We start from the raw sequence: 20,925 nt of genomic DNA, 5'->3' as shown, positions 1-20,925 counted from the left end.
TGGGGGGCGACTGGGTTGTTCTAGCCTTGGGGGGTGGATCAAGAGAGGGAACAGTGTGAAACTTCTGGAAGGATCATGGAATTAAGCCCAGAAGGGGTGGAGCAGAGTCCTTATGTAAGGGCTGTTAACCCTCACTGTGACAGGGAAGCACTATCTGGGCTTTGGGAAGTCAGCTCGAGGGGCTTTGCTGTTAAGCTACTTTCTGGGGCCTCAGAAGATCAAGGCCAGGGGACTGAGGCCCCTCAACTGACCTCCTTTGCCTCTGTCCTTCCTCAGCCCCTTCTCCTGCCAGCAGTCCCTGGGACTCTCCTTGGCAAAGTCTCCAGCCCCATCTATCCCCAAAGCCAAGTGCAGCGAGGAAGCCCAGGCAAAGAAGCTGAGGGGGGAAATCAGGCCAGTGGGGGTCTTGGAGCAAGAGGAGGGGAGCACTCACTCAAGGATAGAGGCATCCACCGGGGCAGGCGTCCTGTGAAGACGTAGTATCACCAATAAGAATGAGAATGCCAGTGAGATGAGTGCCTGCAGCCTGTATTCAGGTCTCACATCGCCCTGGTAAGAAGCTGTCATTATTAGCCTAACGCACAGAGGAGGAAACTGAGTCTCAGACCTGAAGGGATTTGCTCAGGTCACACAGTTACTGAATGTGCAGGAGGTTGGGACTAGAGCCCGGTGCTTCACTCTTGTTTCTGACATCCACATTCCTGCTCTCCACATGGTGCCCTCCAAGAAGACTCAGCAACCTCCTTGGCTTTAGCAGCAGGTGGTGCTGGTGGCCTGGGTGAGAGCTGGTCCTCAGGCGAGCAGGCCATCCTGAGAGGGAGGCACTGAACACAACTTTTGGTTAAAAAGGGAAGGAGACAGGGTTGTAGGAAAAGTGACATTAAGGGATTTTTTTTTTTTTCCCTGTCAAGGGAGATATTAAAGAACATTATTGATAAGAGGAGTTCGTTTTAGGATGGTGACACAGAGAGGAAGAGCCAGGAGAGAGGGGAAAGCTGGAGGAGGGTACAAGCTAGAAACCTGATACTGGAGAAAGCCTGAGTGGGTGGGGGTGGGGGCGGCCAGTGCTCAAGAGGAAGAAGGTGTGTCTCAGAGAATCTGAAGGAGCAGAGAACCCAGGGCTTCAGGGCAGACTCCAGATCTGCACCCCCCTTCAGGCCCCAGCTGTGTGGGTTTGGGCCAGTTTCCCCATTACGTGCATATTGGCCCCATCATTTCTAAAATGCGCAGAATGCATCCCCTGGGAGCCCTGGTGGGATTAAAGAAGAGGAGAGGCAGGGGTTAGCGCAGGGGAAGATGAGAAGGAGGAGGAAACTGGGCAGGTCTGGGAGGCCAGAGGTTGGAGAGGCTCAGCCACTGAGGGGAAGCTCTTAGGTCCAGCTGAGGGGAGAGATACCCTTAGCAGCATGGCAAGTACTGGGAGAAGATAGACTGGACTCTTCCATATGTGTGGGTCCCTCAGCAAGTACATAGGAAGGACCCAGGGACCCCCAAGTGTCTTTGTTCTTCTGAGCTGCCCTGCCGCTCTTGCTCTATCTGTCCTATTCTATCCTATCCTACAAAGCCTGCTCAGGGTTCACCTCCTCCAGGCAGTCTGCCTTGACTCTTCAGTTCACCTTCTCTCTTTCTAGAGGCATCTCCAGGGTCAGATGTTTTCCTTAAGTTGAAGCCTATGCTGGGTCAACTTTCCCTCCTGAGTCAATGGAAAATTCCAGGGGCTGGGTTCAGAGTTTCACTTCAGTTGCACACGTGAATCATGAGGCACTCACCGGACGGAAGTTATTTTTAACTTGTCTGTGTTTTCCTGATATGCTGCAGCGGGATCTATTGCTGAGAAAGGCAAAAATTAACTCTATTGAAATGTGAGACACCTGCAGACTTTGATGAGCATTTAGACTTTATCTTGTTGCTCCCCCACATCATTTTGATCCCAACCCAGTTCCTGTCTCTGTGACTGTGCTGGGGGACAGGAAAACAGCTCTGATGGGGTAGGGGTGTCTCCCTGATCTGTGACCACCAGCTGCTGGGATAGATGTTAAAGGATTACTCAGCCCAAAGCCTTGAATGTGCTGACAAAGCAGCCAGAAGCCACCTTATCACTAATACAATTATTCCCCCAGGGGACAGGTCAGCAGCTTCCTTCTGACTCCAGCAGGGCTGGGGCTGGGCTCTGGCAGCGTGGAGGTGGGTGTGTGACAAAGGCTGTGGAACTGTCTTCCTCCTGGACCCTGAAGACTCCTGGAGTTAAGCCCCTTGCTCAACCTGTCGGGGCCAGTCACACCCTGTCCTGAAGTCCCAGGCCAGAGAGATGATGGGGTGCTGCCGTAGGGAGGCAGGAGTGGCTCCTGGGATGGCCATGGCACCCCTAATCTCAGCATTTGCTCCAGGAAACTCTCTTGTTTGGCAGTTCCTTTGAAATTCTCTTTTTGCCAAACAAGGGTTTTCACCATTTCTGAGAAAGAATAGCTGGTGGTAAGTGCCCAGCCTCAGAGCTTAGTACCTAGCAATTGAGCTTCCAGGAAACTGTCCCACAGAAAATTTCACCAAGATTTAATTATATGGCTGTTCCCCGCAGCAATTTTAGTAGAACATCCACCTTAGACAACTGGCTAAATAAAGTATGCGCCCTCCTCCCTTAGTGGACAGCTACATGCTGTCACAAACGGGTGCTTCTCGCTCCTTTGGAAATATGCCCGCGGTGTTTTAGCTGCAAAGCCAGACACAAAAAAGTGACAGCATGTCGGGTTGTTCCATGTGTCTCAGGGAGTTTCTGGCCAAATCATGGGGCTCCCTTCTCCTCCTGGGGCCTAAATTAATCAATAGTTTTTTTTTCTTAAGCAGTGAGTAGAAGGTTCAGGACTCCAAGAGGACAGTAGGACAGTTTCTCAACAAAGCCTCTTTATTGTCTTTTCAAGATCACATTTAGAAATAATCAGATATTAACCCTCCCTCGCTCCCCTGCCCCGCCCTCCCCAGCCTTTGGCTACTGAAGTCTTTTCTCCTAGATCCCTTTGAAAGGTCTGAGCAGAACTGGAGAGGCCCCACCCCTGTCCTAGGACAACAGACAAAAAGCAGCCTGTCCTGGACACTCTGATCTGATCTGCTGCTCCACCTTTAGGGGGACCCTCTTCCTCCCTTGTAGGGAGATGATTGGCAGGATTCAACACCCAAGTTTCCCTCTTCCTGACATTCTGCGAGGTGGGCTTCTCCATTCTCTGAGTTATTATAAACACTCTGAAAGTGAAAATCTCAGACATTTTTGTTGGATTTGAATATTTAATGATAAGTATATATTGCAATTATAATCAGGATAAAATCAAGCACTTCTTTTTCAGAAAGAGAATAACTAATCTGAAAGAAATCTTAACACTACTAACATAATAGTAATAATAGCAATGCTTATGAAGAAATTGTTAGGTGTCAATATATGTGAGGATGAAAAGCTGCTCTGGATGTCTCCCCTCCATTTTGGGGAGGGAATAAAAGTGGGGGGCAGTGCTGGACTAGAAGGTCAGGCCCAGGTTATAGCTCATTGGAACAGTTGTAACCATGTGGCTGGAGGCTTAGGTGGTTGTGTTCCTGCTCTGCCTGTGTAAACTCTTTAGTGCTGGCCCTGGGGATGCTCTAGAGTATTCTGGAGGGCCTGGGTGGTGGGGTCAGTGTGGTATGGGCGCTCCTTGAAAACCAATAGGGTATTTTGAAAGTTCAACAACAGGGCCTCCCTGGTGACATAGGGGTTAAGTCTCAGTGCTACCACTGTAACAGGGTGGTGCCCTGTAACACCACAACCAAGGCCCACTGTAGCACGAGTTTGATCCCTGGACAGGTAGCTGACTCTCATGGCACAGCAGAACTCTCCTGTCTCGCCCGCTGCTCCCCTCAGCAGTGTATCTCAGTAGATCTACCTGTTCTGCTCCCCACTCTGTCTCTGGTGAATCCTCTCATCCCCTGCACCTCTGGCCTGTACCCCAGTTCCTCTATGCATAAATAAATAAAAATCTTAATTTAAAAAAAAGTTCAACACAGGGCCCATATACCAGTGTATTCTAGCTGACTGACCCTCCTAATTATATTATCTCCTAGAAATGAAGCAACCTAAGGCGGGGGTTTTCAGCTTAGACACTATTGACATCTCCAGCCAGATATTTCACTGATATTTCACAGATATTTGAAAATTCACAGATATTTCACCAGATGCCAGTGGTGCCCCTTTCTCCCCAATTATAACAACTGAAAATGATTCCAGACATTACTGAATGTCCCCCTGGTGTCAAAATTGTCCTTAGGTGGGAACCACTGCCCTAAGCCATGTCTTTTCCCCTGTTCTAGAGAAGTCTTTCACAGAAGTAGGAAACACTGCCACACGACACACGTCAGCCAGGAGCCCCAGCTCAGTCAGGTAACTGTTTCCGACTTCTGGAACTGCAGACAGCAGACTTGGGGACTATCTGGAAGGATGCTCTGGAAGGATATCAGATAGATATTTTTCTGAAGGAGGATTTTGCTTTTTTTTTTTTTAATGTTTTTTTTTTAATAGAGGCATGTTTTATTTATTTATTTGTTTGTTTGTTTTGTTTATACAAGCACTGGGTACAGTCAGAAGCGCGGGAGGGTGAGAGAATTCGCCAGAGCGGGGAGCAGAGCAGGCAGAAAGACCGAAGCACACTGCTGAGGGGAGCAGCGGGCGGCAGGAGAGGTCTGCGCGCCATGTGGGACCCTCCTCTGGTGGCCGGGGAGCAGCCGGGGATCGAACCGGCGCCGCAGAGGTCGCCGGCAGCTTCGCAACCCAGCGCTCAACCACTGCGCCACCGGGGAGGCCCCGGATTTTGCTTTTTTTCTTTATATTTTCCTGTGTTGTTTGAATGTTTAATAATGAACATGTGTCATAATGATAATCAAGATAAGGTTTTTTGGTGTGTTTTTAAAAGAGACTGGCTAATTTGAAATAAACAACAACAATAAAAAGTCCTTATTAATGAATTTTTGTGTGCCAGAGATAGTGCTAAGTGTTTATATGTGAACTCATTTAATCCTCACCACAACATGTCAACAATCATTATTGTTATTATCCTCCTTTTACAGGCAAGACTGACAGAGGTTTAGCAACTTGCCCAAAGTCACACATCTGGTAGGTGACAGAGCTGGGATTCAAATTCAGGGAGATAAGCTGGTTATTTTAAGAGACATGGATTCTGTCTTAGGAAATTTAAAACATTTACTTGCAATTGAAAACAAACCCAGTTAGAGATTCTCTGAGAAGAGAGATGTGAAAACAAAGAGTTGCTAATCATCGTGATATAAAGGGAATCTGATTTTTTGTTTGCTTGTTTATTGAAGTAACATTGCTTTATAACATTAGATAAGTTTCAGGTTGCATCACTGGAAAAACAGCATGGTTATTAATGAAGGTATTTATCTAACTAGAACAGAATATTGGTTAAATAATAAACCACCTCAGAATGGAATGATATTTTTCTAGAGATCTTCTTCAGGTTTCCATGCTGATGTTTCTGTTGGCCAGGGAAACAGCCCCTGGCATCAAACATTGGTTTTCAAGGTGTTGAGTAAAGAGACTGGCAAGTGTGGGCCCCTCCGTTGCTTCATCCAGAGTACCTTTGCTTTCATCCGTTGTATTTTACTTGGAGAAAAGGTTTCCTTTTCTTAAACAGACAAGGATATGGCAAGAGTCTGCACTGATTAGCTGTGTGACTTTGGACGAGCCTCTTAACCTCTTGGGCTATTACAGTGAAGAAATAATGGAGCTAGTAAACCTTACCTTTGTGACAGCAGGGTTGGAACTAGAGGACCTCTCAAGTTCTCTCTCAGATCTAAAAGCCATGAACATAACAACGGTCAGAACCTTAGAGGTACCTTTACCTGCTTGCAATATCCAGAGAGCCCACAAGAGGGAGGCATCACTTCAGGAAAAAAGCTTTGCCTGTTCCATGGACTCTTGCTCTCAAATTCTAGCATAAGAAATTTAGCGATTTCTTTGAAAATGTAAAAAAAAAAAAATTAAAATAAAAAAGGCAGAACTCGAAACTTCAGGGAGAGGACTTAAACTCTTTTAGCACACCTTTGTTTCTTCTACCTAAACACAGAAGGAGGAGCTCCTGGGTGCGATGAGATAATTCTCAGGCATCATCTTCACCACACAGTATAGCCTCCTAGGTTTTATTCCCACACATTGCTTCCTGTGTTAGAGCTCCTGACATGCACAATCATCCAGGAAGTGGAATGTGAATTGGAGCATTGAATGGCACCTAGGTATTCTAGCAAATTTCCTGTTCCCATAAGAACTGGTGAGTTGCTCTGTCAAAAAGTCTAGAGGGAGTTCTGGGCTACAATTTGCATTTTTTCTGCAATTTAGAGGTGTTTTCCTCAAGGAACGGATTGTCAAGCTTTGGGGAGCATAGTGCAGGGAGGACCTTGGCTGGATTCAGGCTGGGAGCTGAGTCAGGTTAAATCTGGCAAAACCTGCCACCTGGAGGGGGCTGTCTAGACAAAGATGAAATTAAAGGAGCGATTAGCAGGCCCAGGTGAATGGAAAGCGGAGGAGTGATAGAGGTTCAGGGAACAAAGGGCCCGAGGACCAGAGTGCAGAGAAACGGGGGCGCCGCCTGGTGGTGACGGCAGGTACTGCGGCAACGGCGTAGAAGACCCGGGAGCCGGGGAGGCGCAGAGGCCGGGCCCCGCGCAGAGGAAGGCGCGGGAGGGGCGGAGAGCGAGGTTTTCAGTCCAAATAGACGTTTTGCGATTCAGTGGCTTCCTGTATGTTTAGGTTAACAGTATTTTTGGAGACGGAATGGGATATTTGCTTCCATTTCGTTTGCATTTCCAAACAGCCCGGCTGCGCAGGAGGGGGGCGTGGCCACCGAGAGCCCGTAGTGGCGCCGCCCGCCCGCACCTGGCCGCACCTGGCCACACCTGCCCGCACCTGGCCGCACCTGCCCGCACCTGCCTGGACCGCGAGCCCAGCTGGCAGTGCGCACTGCGCCCCTCCCGCACCCGCCAGTGCGCCCCGAGGCTGGGAGGGGTCCTGCCCACGGGACCCTGGTGCCCCGACCCAGCGGGGAGGCGCCATCTGCGCGTTCACCCGGGGCCTCCTTGGCGGAGAGGACGAGGTGAGCCGAGTGGGGGCAGGTGAGAGCATCTCCCTGCGGGCGGCTGGCCGCGGGGCGCCCAGCGGGAGGGCCCGGGCAGGGCGGGCTGGGTGTGGAAACTGGGGCTGGGTGTGGAGGGTGCTTTGTGGTGCCTGGAGGAACTCGGGGGTCCGGCTCTGCCCTGAGCGTGCCGCGCTCCTGTTCCAGCTCCGCTGACCGGCCGCGTCCTGCCTGCTGTTCGCTCCCGGCTCCTCGGGTGCACCGATGACGCCCGGTGTGGGTTTTCTGGGCGTCGGTTCTGTGCCGGTGAGCTGTGTGTTTTTAGTTCTGTGGATTTATGATATCGTTTGGGGGATTTATTGTAAAATTGTCTGGGGCTGGCATCCCCCCTCCCCGCCCCAGGCCTACCTGGCAGGAGGGCAAAGCATTTACCCTCCTCTCCACCCTGTAGTGTCCAGGGCATCAGCCCCTGAGGGTGAAGCCAGTTTTTTAAACCCCAGTGTTGACCACGGAGGCAGATGAAGACTTAACAGTGGGCGCTCAGCCTTTGCCTCTCCCAGAAAGGGAGGTTAAATCCACAACTGCCTTCCTCCAGCATCACCTAGGGTGAGGTTGGGACAAACGAGAAGTCCCTCCCGTCCAGAATAATGATGTGCTTGTAATTATTCCCACACACTATTCTTATCCCTATAAACTAAATCAATTCTTGGCTTTTGGAATTGTTTTCACAGAATAAAATATGTCAGGCTGCTTCCTGGGTTCAAAGCCTCCCTTTGATTATCTAATAAACTGTCTAATTGTCGTTGAGACTTTATTTCCAGTTACCAGTTTGAAGTCAGGGAATAAGATGCCTGCAGCTTCACTCTCAAGATTGTTTTGGCAACTCCAGCTCCTTTGTGAGGTTGGTAAGAAATCAGCGTCCGTGTGTTACCAGGCATGGTGAGGGGCACCCCAGGGGCCCCAACATGCCCCCTTGAACAGGTTCTCTGTCTCCCATATCAAGACAAAACATCCTCTAGTGCATAAGGCCTTTGATGGAAAACAACTTTAATACGGTTAGTGTGCACCAAAGACAAGAGAAGAGAAAGACTAGATCAAACAGTTTCCAAACCAAGCACCCGAAGTTACCCATCCCCGTGTGGGTAAATGCCCAGCCAAACAGGGTTGGCCAGAGCAGGGCCTTTGAGGCCCAAAAGCTTGCCACAGGTCTAAGGCACCTTCTGCTGGGGGCCCCTAACAAGGGACAAAAAGGACCAGACAAGTCTGGAAGGAAAAGAGCAAGATCTAAATCAAGGTAAGTGATGCCGGTGTGAGCCTCCCACAAGCCTCTCACCCATGTCTGTTTCCAGTGACCTTCCAATCCCGGCACAGGTCCAAGGCCTAGGGGCAAGCGCGGCTTCTTCACCTGTCTCTCTGCTCCAGGGGCCTCCCCCAGGCTCCTCCTGCTCTCTGCCCTGCTCCCTTCCTCAGTCTCCTCTCCTCCCTGCTGTGCAACACCCTTCCCTGGGTGTGTTATTACCACTTCCAATAAGGGTGAGGGGACTGGAACCCCCCTTTCCCTGGGGACCACCCTGTTGCCCTGGGTAACTCTGAGGAACCTCTCATCGGAGCTCCCCTTTCAGTGGGACTTGGCACGTTTCCCACAAGGCAGAGACATTTAGCTCTATCCAAAGAGCTGGTTTCTCCCTGGATGGGGAGGGGAGGGGAGGGGAGGGGAGGGGAGGGGAGGGGAGGGGAGGGGAGGGGAGGGGAGGGGGGAAGGGGGATGGGAGTGGAGGGGAAGGGGGGAGGTGGGAGGGGAGGGGAGGGGGAGGGAGGGGAGGGGAGGGGGAGGGAGGGGAGGGGAGGGGGAGGGGGAGGGAGGGGAGGGGAGGGGAAGGGAGGGGAGGGAGCTTGCAGGGACACAGCAGGTAGAAACAGCTGCCCCATAAGGGACAGGTGTGTGTAAAGTCAGGCCTGCATGTCACAGGCCTCAGGATCCCAGGGATGCAGGCTGCTCTTCAGGAGGGGCTCAGTCCTTCCTGGGACGGTGACCCGCTGCTCAGTTCTTTCTGGGTTGGTGCTTTTTCCTCCACTGGGTGTGACTAGGTCGGTGTGAAGGAACCAGTGACTTTGCGCAGCGGCCCCCAGTCTCCAGTCCCAGCTCCAGGCCGCGCCTCTTCTGCGCCACGGACCCTCCTTCTCCACCTCTGGTTCAGCGACCCTGGTCATGGCCTCCCCCCACCTCCAGTGTCCAGTCTTGTGTCGCCTCCTTCCCGAATTTTCTACCCTACCCTCCATCCCTTGTGCTCCCATAGACACCGCAGGATGCTTCGTTCTGTGTCTGTGAAACCGCCTTCAGAATTTTGATGAGGACTGCGCCGACCCGGAGCTCGCCTTGGGAAATCTGCACATTCAGAAATCCCCATTAGCGCGGTCAGGAGCTCAAATGTCTTCCCATTTCTTTGTGTGCTCAATGTCTCTCAACAGTACTTTAAAGTCTTTCATTGTCAGGTTTTTCTTCCCTTGGTTAAATGTAGTTCCAGGTACTTTATTCTTTTCGATGCAGTTGTAAATGGTGTTTTCCTCGTTACTCTTTCTGACGGGACGTTATTAGGGTGTAGAAACGCACCTGAGTTTTCCGTATTGATTTTGTGTTCTGTGTGCGGTGAAGCCAATGAGATGAGGTTGGTCTGCTGGGATATTGGGTCTTGGGCTTTTTTTTTTAAGATTTATTTTTATTTATGTATGCATATAAGAACTGGGGTGAAGCCCAGAGGCGTGGGGGGTGAGAGGATTCACCCGAGACAGAGTGGAAAACAGAACCGGCAGACTGAGGAAGTACACTGCTGAGGGCAGCAGCGGGTGCAACAGGAGAGGTCTGCGCGCCTTGTGGGACCCTCACCGGTGGCCAGGGATCGAACCAGCGCTGCAGAGGCTGCGGGCCGCTTCGCAACCCAGCGCTCAACCGCTGCACCACTGGGGAGGCCCTGGCTTAGTTTTTTTTCTTTTTTTTTTAATATTAAATTTTATTTTTATATCCCCCCATACAATTGCAAACGCCCCATTCTGACCCCAATCCTTCCCCTCCCGCCCCACACCCCCCAAAAAGTGTCTCAGGTTCATAGTTTTTTGTTGATTTTGATTTTCACTTTCTGATATTCATTTTCCTGGTCCCTTATTTAAGTTTTCTAGATTCCTGCTATGAGTGAGACCATCCGGTATTTTTCTTTTTCTTTTTGGCTTATTTCGCTGAGCATGATCCCTTCCAGTGCCATCCATGTTGCTGCAAATTGCATGTGTTTATCTTTTTTGAATGCTGAGTAATATTCCATGGTATATATGTACCACATCTTCTTGATCCAGTCATCTATTTTTGGGCATTTGGGTTGTTTCCAAAGCTTAGCTATTGTAAACAGTGCTGCTATAAACATAGGGGTGCAGGTGCTCTTTGGAATTGATGTTTCTGTGTCCTTTGTGTAAATACCTAGGAGTGGAATTGCTGGATCATATGGAAGCTCTATGTTTAGTAGGTCCAGAAATCTCCACACAGCTCTCCATAGTGGTTGGACCAGTTTGCACTCCCACCAGCAGCGCAGAAGAGTTCCTTTTTCTCCACACCCTCGCCAACATTTGTTGTTGCTAGTTTTTTTAATATGTGCCATTCTCACTGGTGTGAGATGGTATCTCATGGTAGTTTTGATTTGCATTTCCCTGATGACAAGTGATGTTGAACATTTTTTCATATGTCTGTTGGCCATTTGCATTTCCTCTTCAGAGAAGTTTCTTTTTAGCTCTTCTGCCCATTTTTTGACTGGATTATTTTCTTTGTTGTTGTTGAGTCTCATCAGCTCTTTGCAGATTTTTGTGATCAGTCCTTTATCATTAGTGTTGGGTGCAAAAATGTTCTCCCAGTTGGTGGGGTTTCTCTTTGTTTTTGTTATTGTCTCTTTTGCTGTGCAGAAGCTCTTTAATTTGATGTAGTCCCAGCTGTTTATCTTTGTCTTCACTATCACTGCTTTGGGTGATGTGTCTGTAAAGATGTCTTTGATGTGCAAATCCCGTAGTGTTTCGCCTATATTTCCTTCTATGTATTTTATGGTTTCAGGTCTTATGTCTAGTTCTTTAATCCATTTTGAGTTGATTTTTGTGTATGGTGTGAGGTAGTGGTCAAGCTTCATTCTTTTGCATGTAGCGACCCAGTTTTCCCAGCACCATTTATTGAATAAACTTTCTTTGCTCCAATGCATAGTCTTTGCTCCTTTGTCAAAGATTAGTTGACCATAAATCTGTGGGTTTATTTCTGGATTTTCTATTCGATTCCATTGGTCTGTATGTCTGTTCTTGTTCCAATACCATGCAGTTTTGATGATTATGGCTCTGTAGTATAGTTTGAAGTCTGGGAGTGTGATGCCTCCATTTCCTTCTTTTTTTTTCAGTAGAGCTTTGGCTATTCGGGGTTTTTGGTGATTCCATATGAATTTCATCAATAATTGTTCTATTTCTTTGAAGAATGCCATTGAGATTTTGATTAGAATAGCATTGAATCAGTATATTGCTTTTGGTAGGATGGCCATTTTAATAATGTTTATTCTTCCAATCCATGAGCAGGGGATGTCTTTCCATTTCTTTGTGTCTTCTTCTATTTCTTTTAACAGTGTTTTATAGTTTTCTTTGTATAGGTCCTTTACCTCTTTTGCTAGATTTATTCCCAAATATTTGATTTTTTTTGTTTCAATAACAAAAGGGATGGTTTTTTTGATTTCTTCTTCTTCAGATTTATTGTTTGCGTATAGGAAGGCTACTGACTTTTGCGTGTTGATTTTGTATCCTGCCACTTTACTGAATTGATTGATGAGTTGAATTAGTTTTTCTGTGGAGTTTTTGGGGTTCTCTATGTATATTATCATATCATCTGCAAATAGTGATAGTTTGACTTCTTCTTTTCCTATTTGGATTCCTTGGATGTCTTTCTCTTGTCTTATTGCTCTGGCTAGGACTTCCAGTATTATATTGAAAAGCAGTGGTGAGAGTGGACATCCTTGTCTTGTTCCAGATCTTAATGGAATTGCTTTCAGCTTTTCACCATTGAGAATGATACTGGCTGTTGGCTTGTCATAGATGGCCTTTATGATGTTGAGGTATGTTCCTTGTATCCCAAGAATTTCAAGGGCTTTTATCATGAATGGGTGTTGCACTTTGTCGAAAGCTTTCTCAGCATCTATTGATATTATCATATGGTTTTTATATTTCTTTTTGTTGATGTGTTGGATAACGTTGATTGATTTTCGGATGTTAAACCATCCTTGTGCCCCTGGAATGAATCCAACTTGGTTGTGGTGAATTATCTTATGGATACATTGTTGGATTCTGATAGCTAAAATTTTATTGAGGATTTTTGCATCAGTGTTCATTAGGGAGATTGGCCTATAGTTTTCCTTTTTTGTGTTGTCCTTATTCGGTTTTGGTATTAGTGTAATATTGGCTTCATAGAACGTGTTTGGTATTGTCCCTTCCTTCTCAATTTTTTGGAAGAGTTTGTGAAGGATAGGCACTAATTTGTCTCTGAATGTTTGGTAGAATTCATTTGTAAATCCATCAGGTCCTGGGCTTTTGTTTTTGGGGAGGTTTTTGATTACCATTTCAATTTCGCTACTTGTAATTGGTCTGTTTAGGTGTTCTATTTCTTCTTTAGCTAGATTTGGGTGATTGTAGAGTTGTAGGAATTTGTCCATCTCCTCTAGATTGTTGAACTTGTTTCCATATAACTGTTCATAGTAGTTACTGATTATTCTTTTGATTTCTGCTGTGTCTGTTGTGATTTCTCCTCTTTCATTTATGATCCTGTGTATTTGTGCTTTCTCCCTTTTTTCCTTTGTGAGCCTGGCTAGGGGTTTGTCTATTTTATTTATTTTTTCAAAGAACCAGCTCTTGGTTTCATTGATCTTTTGGATTGTTTTTTTAGTTTCAATTTCATTTATTTCTGCTTTGGTTTTTATTATTTCTTTTCTTCTACTGGTTTTGGGGTTTTTTTGTTGTTCTTTTTCTAGATCTTTGAGCTTCGAGATTAGGTTGTTTCTTTGAGTTCTTTCTTGTTTTTTGATGTAAGCTTCTATTGCTATATATTTTCCTCTTATTACTGCTTTTGCTGCATCCCATACATTTAGGATATTGGTGTCCTCCTTGTCATTCAATTCAAAGAATTTTTTAATTTCTTCTTTGATCTCCTCGTTAGTCCAGTGGTCTTCCAGTAGTGTGGCTTTTAATCTCCATGAGGTAGGATAGTTCCTTGCCTTCTTTTTATGATTTATTTCTAGTTTGATGCCTTTGTGGTCAGAAAAGATGGTTGGTATGATTTCAATCTTGGTGTATCTGTTGATGTTTGTCTTGTGCCCCAGTATGTGATCAATCCTGGAGAATGATCCATGTGCGCTTGAGAAAAATGTGTACTCCGTTTTTTTTGGATTTAGTGTTCTATAGATGTCTGTTAAGCCCAAATGCTCTAGGTCCTTATTTAGAGCTTTAGTTTCTTTACTTAGTTTTTGTCTTGTTGATCTATCCATTGTTGATAGTGGTGTGTTGAAGTCTCCCACTACGTATGTGTTTTCTCTGATGTCTGTTTTCAGAGAGGACAACAGTTGTCTGATATATTTTGGTGCTCTTTCGTTTGGTGAGTATATGTTAATGAGTGTTATTTCTTCTTGAAGTATTGTCCCCTTAATCATAATGTAGTGACCATTGGGGTCTCTTTTTATTTTTTTGAGTTTGAAGTCTGTTTTATCTGATATAAGTATAGCTGTTCCTGCTTTCTTTTTTGGCCCATTTGCTTGTAGGATTGTTTTCCATCCTTTGACTTTGAGCCTATTTTTATCTTTTGTTGCTAAATGTGTTTCCTGGAGACAGCAAAAGGTTGGGTTTTGTTTCTTAATCCAGGCTGCAACTCTGTGTCTTTTTATTGAAGAGTTTAGTCCATTTACATTTAGAGTTAATGTTGATATGTTAGCATCTGTATTTGCCATTATGTTTGTCTTTCCTATGATTTTATTTATTCTTTTAATAACTTTTTTTTTTTTTTTTTGGTCTTCTTTCGTTGTTATTCGTCCCTCTGAGGTTCTGGCTTTAGGATTCCTTGTAGTATTTTTTGGAGTGGGGGTTTATTCGTAATGAAATTCCGGAGTTTCTCTTTGTCTGGGAAGGTCCATATTCTTTCTTCATGGAGGAAAGAGAGCTTTGCGGGATAGAGTATTCTTGGTTGGCATCTGTTTTCTTGGAGTCTGTTGACTATGTCCCTCCACTCTCTCCTTGCCCGTAGTGTTTCTTCAGAGAAGTCTGATGTCAGCCTGATTGGTTTTCCTTTGAATGTTATCTGTTTCTTCCCTCTTGTCAGCTTCATTATTTTTTCCTTGTCCTGGATTCTTGGGAGCTTTACTATTATGTGTCTTGCTGTGTTTTTCCTTTCGTCGTGGAAGTTTGGTGTTCTTCTTGCTTCTTGTATATCAATTTTCAGCTCCTTCTTCGCATTTGGGAAGTTCTCTTCAATTATCTCCTGGAATATTTTCTCTGTTCCTACATCTCTCTCCTCTCCTTCTGGAATTCCTATAACTCTTATATTTCCTTTCCTCATGGAGTCAGATAGTTCCCGAAGTCTTTCTTCATTCTTTTTCCTTCGTACTTCTCTTTCCTTTTCTGTTTTGGTTCTTTTTATTTCTGTGTCTTCAAGAGAACTTATTCGTTCTTCCATTTCATCTATTCTGCTTTCCTTGCTTTTCCCGGAGTTCTTTAGTTCCTCCATTAATTCTTTGATCTCCTGCATTTCTTTTACTTCCCTCTTTAGGGACTCAATTTCCTTCTTCTGATCTATCACTTTTTTAATCATGGCAATTTTAAATTCTCTTTCTGGAAGGCTCAGAAGTTCTTCCAAGTTGCTGTCGTTGCAATCTGGGGAGTGGTTTTCTTTTTGTGGTGTGCTTCTTTCCTGAGGAGTTGTTAGGTTGCGTGTGGTTCTTCTACTCCCTACTGTCTGTTTTCTAATTTGTCGTATGCGTTGGGACACTGTGTTGCTCGGACTGACTGACATCTTGGGTGAACTTCTCCGCTTCCCTCTGGCTCTTCCAGGAGCCATCTCTGTCTTCTGGGGGAGCTTTCTGCTGGTTTTAGGCAGTTTTTACTGAAGAAATGTCCCTGTTCTCAAATGGCGAAGCGGGATGCAGTCCCTGTGCCTCCGGTTTCAGGCACACTCTTCTGCGCACCCGGTCTGCCCCGGACGTGGGTGCCTGCTCCCTCTGTGGGCTCAGACTGCTGGTCGGAAGGGGCCTGGAGTGGAATAACTTCCCGGCTGGCCACTGGGTCCTCCAGAAGCCTTCTGCCCTTTTCAAGCAGTCTTAAGAAATTTCCTGTTTTATGGGGTGTTAGTGACTTTTTTTTCCTGGTCGCTAGGTGGTGCCAGAGATCTCTCCCATTTTCCTTGGGGGGCTGTTTTTCGCCTCCCCCCACCCCGTGGGACAGGGAACAGAGCGGGAATGGTAGGGTACACCTCAACAGCTTTGGGGTGCTGTGTCTGCCTTGTGCCCCACCGTCGTGGAGAACCCACGCCCCGAATTTTCGTGCCCCGGGTCTCAGTTCAAAGCCCTCAGTTCCAGGACGCGGGCTGTAGCCCAGTTCAGTGGCGCAGGAATGGCGCCTTTTGCACCGCTCCCGTGCCTGGGCGCCTGGTTCCTGCTTACTCAGGGAGGGACCTTCACCTCAGTGAGGACCTCCGCGCGTCTCCCCGCAAGCCTAGGTCGTCTCCCCGCAAGCCTAGGTCGCAGGCGCGGGTACCTGGGCAGCAGCAATCCCGGTCTGCACTTGCTTTTCAAGCGCGCCGAGCGCGCAGCTTTCTGAGCAAGCTTACCAGCAGCCCGGGCTGTTTGCGCGTCTCCCGGGGTCTTTGTTCTTCTCTAATGGCGCCAGGAGCCGTTCACTCACCGCCGCAGCGAATCCTGCAGGGTTCGCCTCAGCTCCCGTTCACGGGGTGTGGTGGCTGCAATAGTTCCTTTCCACTCACAGTCCCGCTTGCTGCATCGTTTGTTCTTGTTGGCCGTTTTGGTTTGTTGTTTTCCTCCTCACTGCCGGTCGGAGAGTCCTGGCTTAGTTTTTAAACCTTAGTAATGACATCCCATCACTGTAACTTCACTAAATTACTTTGCTAACAGTATGTTCTTTGTGGGTTTTTGTTTTTTGTTTTTTTTTTTTTTTTTGGATGAGTGATGTAGAAATTGGGAATTTAAAACCTCCTACTACTTTATTCTAACTTCCAATAAATTACAGGGTTGGGTTAAGAGAATCCAAGCAGGAAAATTTAAAGAGAATTTTTTTCCCTTCTTAGACCAACACTGATTTTTTTCCCTGCCTCTCCACCAGAAATCTTGATTCTTACACAGCTCAAGGCATCAGGAAAATTGGCCTGCTCTATGCAAGAGGCCCTTCATTATCCACAGGGTCTGTTTACAGACACAATCTGATTGGCCCAGGGGCCTTTACTTTGCCTTTCTTTGTATTCAAAAGGTAGACTTTCCCCTCAGTGATGGTTTGAGGAAATTGCCCTCATAGTATGAGTCAGGATGTAGATTAATGCCTATGAGTGTCTTTTAGGTTCATATGATCTGATTCATTTTATTGAGTTCTTCCTCTTCCCTGCCTTGGACATTCATTTGAGCTTTCCAAGAGGAGGACAGAGAAATGACGTTCCTTGTGGGTTTTCATTTACAGGTGTCTGCCGTTCCCTGCACAGTGGGTCTCTTGGCGTTAGAGCATCACGACTGCACATTAGACTCACCAGGAGCTTTATCCCTGCCGTTATTGGAGCCTGTTCCAGGGGCTGATTTAACTCTTCTTCTGATCATGGGCACTGGTGTTGATAAGCTCCCCTCATGGGAATATTCAGGTAGACCTGCAGAATCTACACTGTAACCTGTGGTCAAAGACCAGCATCGGTGCCCCCAGGGAGCAGCCTCAGCCCTCACTTTAAATTTACTCAGTGATCTGCATTTTGACAAGACACCCAGGTGACCAAAAGGGGAAGCTGTGATGTGCACAGCACGCACACTCGTATGGGATTCAAGTTCCAAACATGCCTTAGTACAAGCCTTCAAAATATATCAGTTTATATTAGTTGGAATATTTTTAACACCTCAAATTTTTATGTACCTTTTAGGATCAACTTTCATTTTTCATAGCAAAGAGAAACCTGGCTTTGTTAATTATTTTAATGAGAATTCTAATATCTAAGAAATCATTTCACAATTAAGCAATTTAAATATATTGCCACAAAATCATTTCCTTGAGGCCTGTACCTCCAACTTTTAAAATTTTTTTTTAAGGATTTATTTCTATCTATGCATAGAAGAATGGATGTGCTGGCGGCAGGCCTGTGGGGAGACACCAGAGACCGAGTGGGGAGCAGACAGGCAGATCTGCTGAAATCCACTGCAAGGGGGAGCAGGGGACAAGACAGGAGAGGTCTGCAGCTCGCCATGTGGGTCCGCTCCCTGGCTGGGGATCCAACTAATGCTGCAGTGGCTCCAATAGCTTGGTAGCACTGAGACTTTATCCCCTGGGCCACCAGCGAAGTCCTCCAATTGTTTTTTATTAAAGTTACATTGTAGTTAAGAAAACAGGAAAAACAGGGAAGGTCTTGTGCAAAGGGGCTCAACACCCACTTTGCTTTTTGTAACAGCCTATAATGGGAGACTGTGTCCACAGGGCTGCAGCAAGACACATTCTCCAACCAGGAGCACAGGCTTCTGTCCCTTCCTCTGTGTCTGAGTCCTTCAACAGAGTTGTATGGTTCTCAGTGTTTGCGTCCTTCACCGCCTTTGTTAAATTTGCTCCCAGATATTTATGTTTTTGGCATGATTCTAAATGGGATTGTAGCCCTTATTTCATAATGTTTTCTTGTTCTCCCTATAGGTCTATACAACTCACAAAACTGATGTTGGAAAAGCTGAAAGGAGCCCAGACTATGAAGTCGTTTCTTGTTTTCACCTTTTTTTTTTAAACTAAAGCAATACAGAGCTGTGGGTTACACAGAATAAATTTCTAAATTTTAAAATGAACCCCCAAAAGGCAAAATATGTTTATTTGGATTTGAAAACTAGCAGGAGCCTAGGTTCAGGCTATAAACCCAAACCCCCTCACTAAAATCAAATGAGGTGACCTTGACATTAACACTGCAAATGCTGCTGCTCTGGCCTGGCCTGCTAGGCTAGCGGGAAGCCCATATTTTCATCCATAATGTTTTTCTTTAACCACGAGGGAATACTGAGACTTACAATAATTTTTTTTTTTTTTTTTGCCAGTTACTTTTCAGCTGCCATGGAGCAGGGAGGTGATTTCAGCAATGATTTTTTCATTACCTTCAGTTGATAGGTTCTGATAATAAAAGGGAGCTGTGCACATTATAGAAAATTGGAAAAGTAATAAATTAATGAACAATAGTCAACTATGATTTTTTGCATCAAAAGATACTTTTATGAGTTGCTTACTTTCTTCCTTGTATTTTCAATATTTTTAATTGTGGATGTTATACTTGTGTGTAAGGGCAGACAGTGACCATGTCGAGTTTGAGAATTACCAAGTGAACTCCCATTAACCAGATCAAGAAATATAAAATCACATCCTAGCATAATCTTCTTCCTTCGAAAGAAAGTAAGCACCAATATGACTTTCATCAAAATTATTTCCCTGCTCTTCATATAATAAATACATCACTTACGTACTTAGCACTAAATGGATGAGTAAAACATGTTTTAAGTTGTGTCTGCTTTCAATTTTTAAACAAATTAAACCATGTGACGCTGATTTTAGAACTGGACTCTCCCTCAACAATGGGTAGGCAAGATCCACCCCCTTTGTTGACTGCAGCTGGAGAGTCTCACTGGGGCTTAATAGCCCACCTGATGCTAAGGAGCACTTTTTGCATCTGTTCTTCATGCACATGCAAGCTGAAGACAGCACATTTCATTCCTATTTTCTACATGTGGAACTGTATTATCTCTGGGATTTTGTATTCTACTTCCATCACGGAACGTTATAACGTAAGTCTTTTCCACGTCATAAGAAATTATTCAGAATTATTATATCTAATGGCTACGTTTCATTCCCATATAGACTGTAATGTCGCCCACCATTCCCGGGGTTTTCCTTGAGATTGTTTCCAATCGAGTGTTACTACGAAGAGAGACTGGTGAGCATTTCCACACATAACTATTTTTATCTGTATTTCAAAGCATTTCCTTAGGTCATTTCCCCAACATTAGAATTACTATTTCTCTCTTAAATAAAACCTCTTTGGACTTCGAGGGTCTCTGCAGAGGGTGGTATGAATTTATTTCCGCGGCATGACTGCGAGGACACGTTTGCTCTCATCCTTGCCGACCTTTCCTTCTCTCCAGCCATCCTCCCCAAGGCTTTGATACAAACTCCGCAGCCTCCGCCCTTCCCGGGGCCTGCGCCCAGCCCGCCCCTCTCCACGCCCCAGGACAGGCCCCGCTGCGCGCCGCTCTGGCGCGTTACTCCCTCTCGCCACCAGGCGGCGCGACCAGCCCCGCCGCCTTCTCAGGCCGCGCTCGGCTGCGGCCAGCCCGGGCCCTCGCGCGTCTCCGGCTCTCGCTGTGATGCTCCTACTCGCCACCAGGCGGCGCCTCCGTCATTTTTCTGCACTTTTTCGCCTCCACCGCTGCGTTGCACCCAAGAACGGCCCTGCCCTTCATTACTCTGTGCCTCACCCCTTCCCTCGCTCCAAGTCCCTTCCACGCCTTTCTCTGGGACCTGCCTGCCTCGCCCTGCCCTCGCCCCGTCTGCCGTCTCTGTAGGATTCTTGCTCCTCCCGAGTTACCCCGCAGCCCGGGGGGCGTGCTCTGCGCCTCCCTTTGCCTGGAGTCAGCGGCTCCAGCAAGGAGGCTCTGCTTGGGAAGCCGTGGAATAAAACTGCACACTATCATATCTGTAGTTCCATGTATGCATTTTGAATCTTCGAAAGTATTACAAAGGACACGGATTCGGTTCTCGGAAAGACTCCCGTGGGGTCACTTGCTTATCACGACGGTGTCTTTTCTGCCCAGTCAGGTCAAGCTTCTCAGGTCAGAAGGTCAACCTTCATGCACGAGGAAGGCATCTGAGCAGCGTGATCCGAGAGAGTCCTGTGAAAACATCATGGTAAGACATCCTGGATGTCCGGAGAGAGCCGGCACTTTTAAAGTTGTGAAGGCTTCTAATGAAAAAGCGGCCCAATTGCTTCCCATTCTTTCTGTCTTGTCACTACTACGAATTAACATTTCTTGAAGGCCACCAGGTATCCAGCAAGGATTTTGAAAGGTTCGGCTATTTAGACTCAATTGTGAGGTCAAGTACTGCCAGCTTTGTTACATTGACCATCATTGGTGCTATGTAGATCTCAATTGTGAGCTGCAATACAGCCAGCTCTGTTATCACCAAGGGTGAGCATGTAAAACTTGGTGATTTCAAGAAGCATCAGTTCGGTATAGCTTTTACCAATTGTGCTATGTAGAACTCAAGGGTGAGCTGAAGTACAGTCAGCTCTGTTATGGTTTTATTCATGGTGCTCATGAAGAACTCAGTTGTGAGGTGAAAAAGAGTTATATCTGTTTATTGATTACAATGGTGCTATTTAGAACTCAATAGTGGCCACAAGTATCAACAGCTCTGTTAGTGTTATTACCAATGAAGCTCATGTAGAATTCGATGATTTCAAGTAGCATCAGCTCAGTTATAGTTATTACCCATTGTGTTAAGTAGGACTCAATTGTGAGCTTAAGTACTGTCAGCTCTTTAGAGTTATTACCAA

The sequence above is a fragment of the Talpa europaea genome, assembly GCF_964194135.1.
Source record: "Talpa europaea genome assembly, chromosome: 8".
Classification (NCBI taxonomy): domain Eukaryota; kingdom Metazoa; phylum Chordata; class Mammalia; order Eulipotyphla; family Talpidae; genus Talpa; species Talpa europaea.
Note: the sequence above shows the minus strand (reverse complement) of the source record.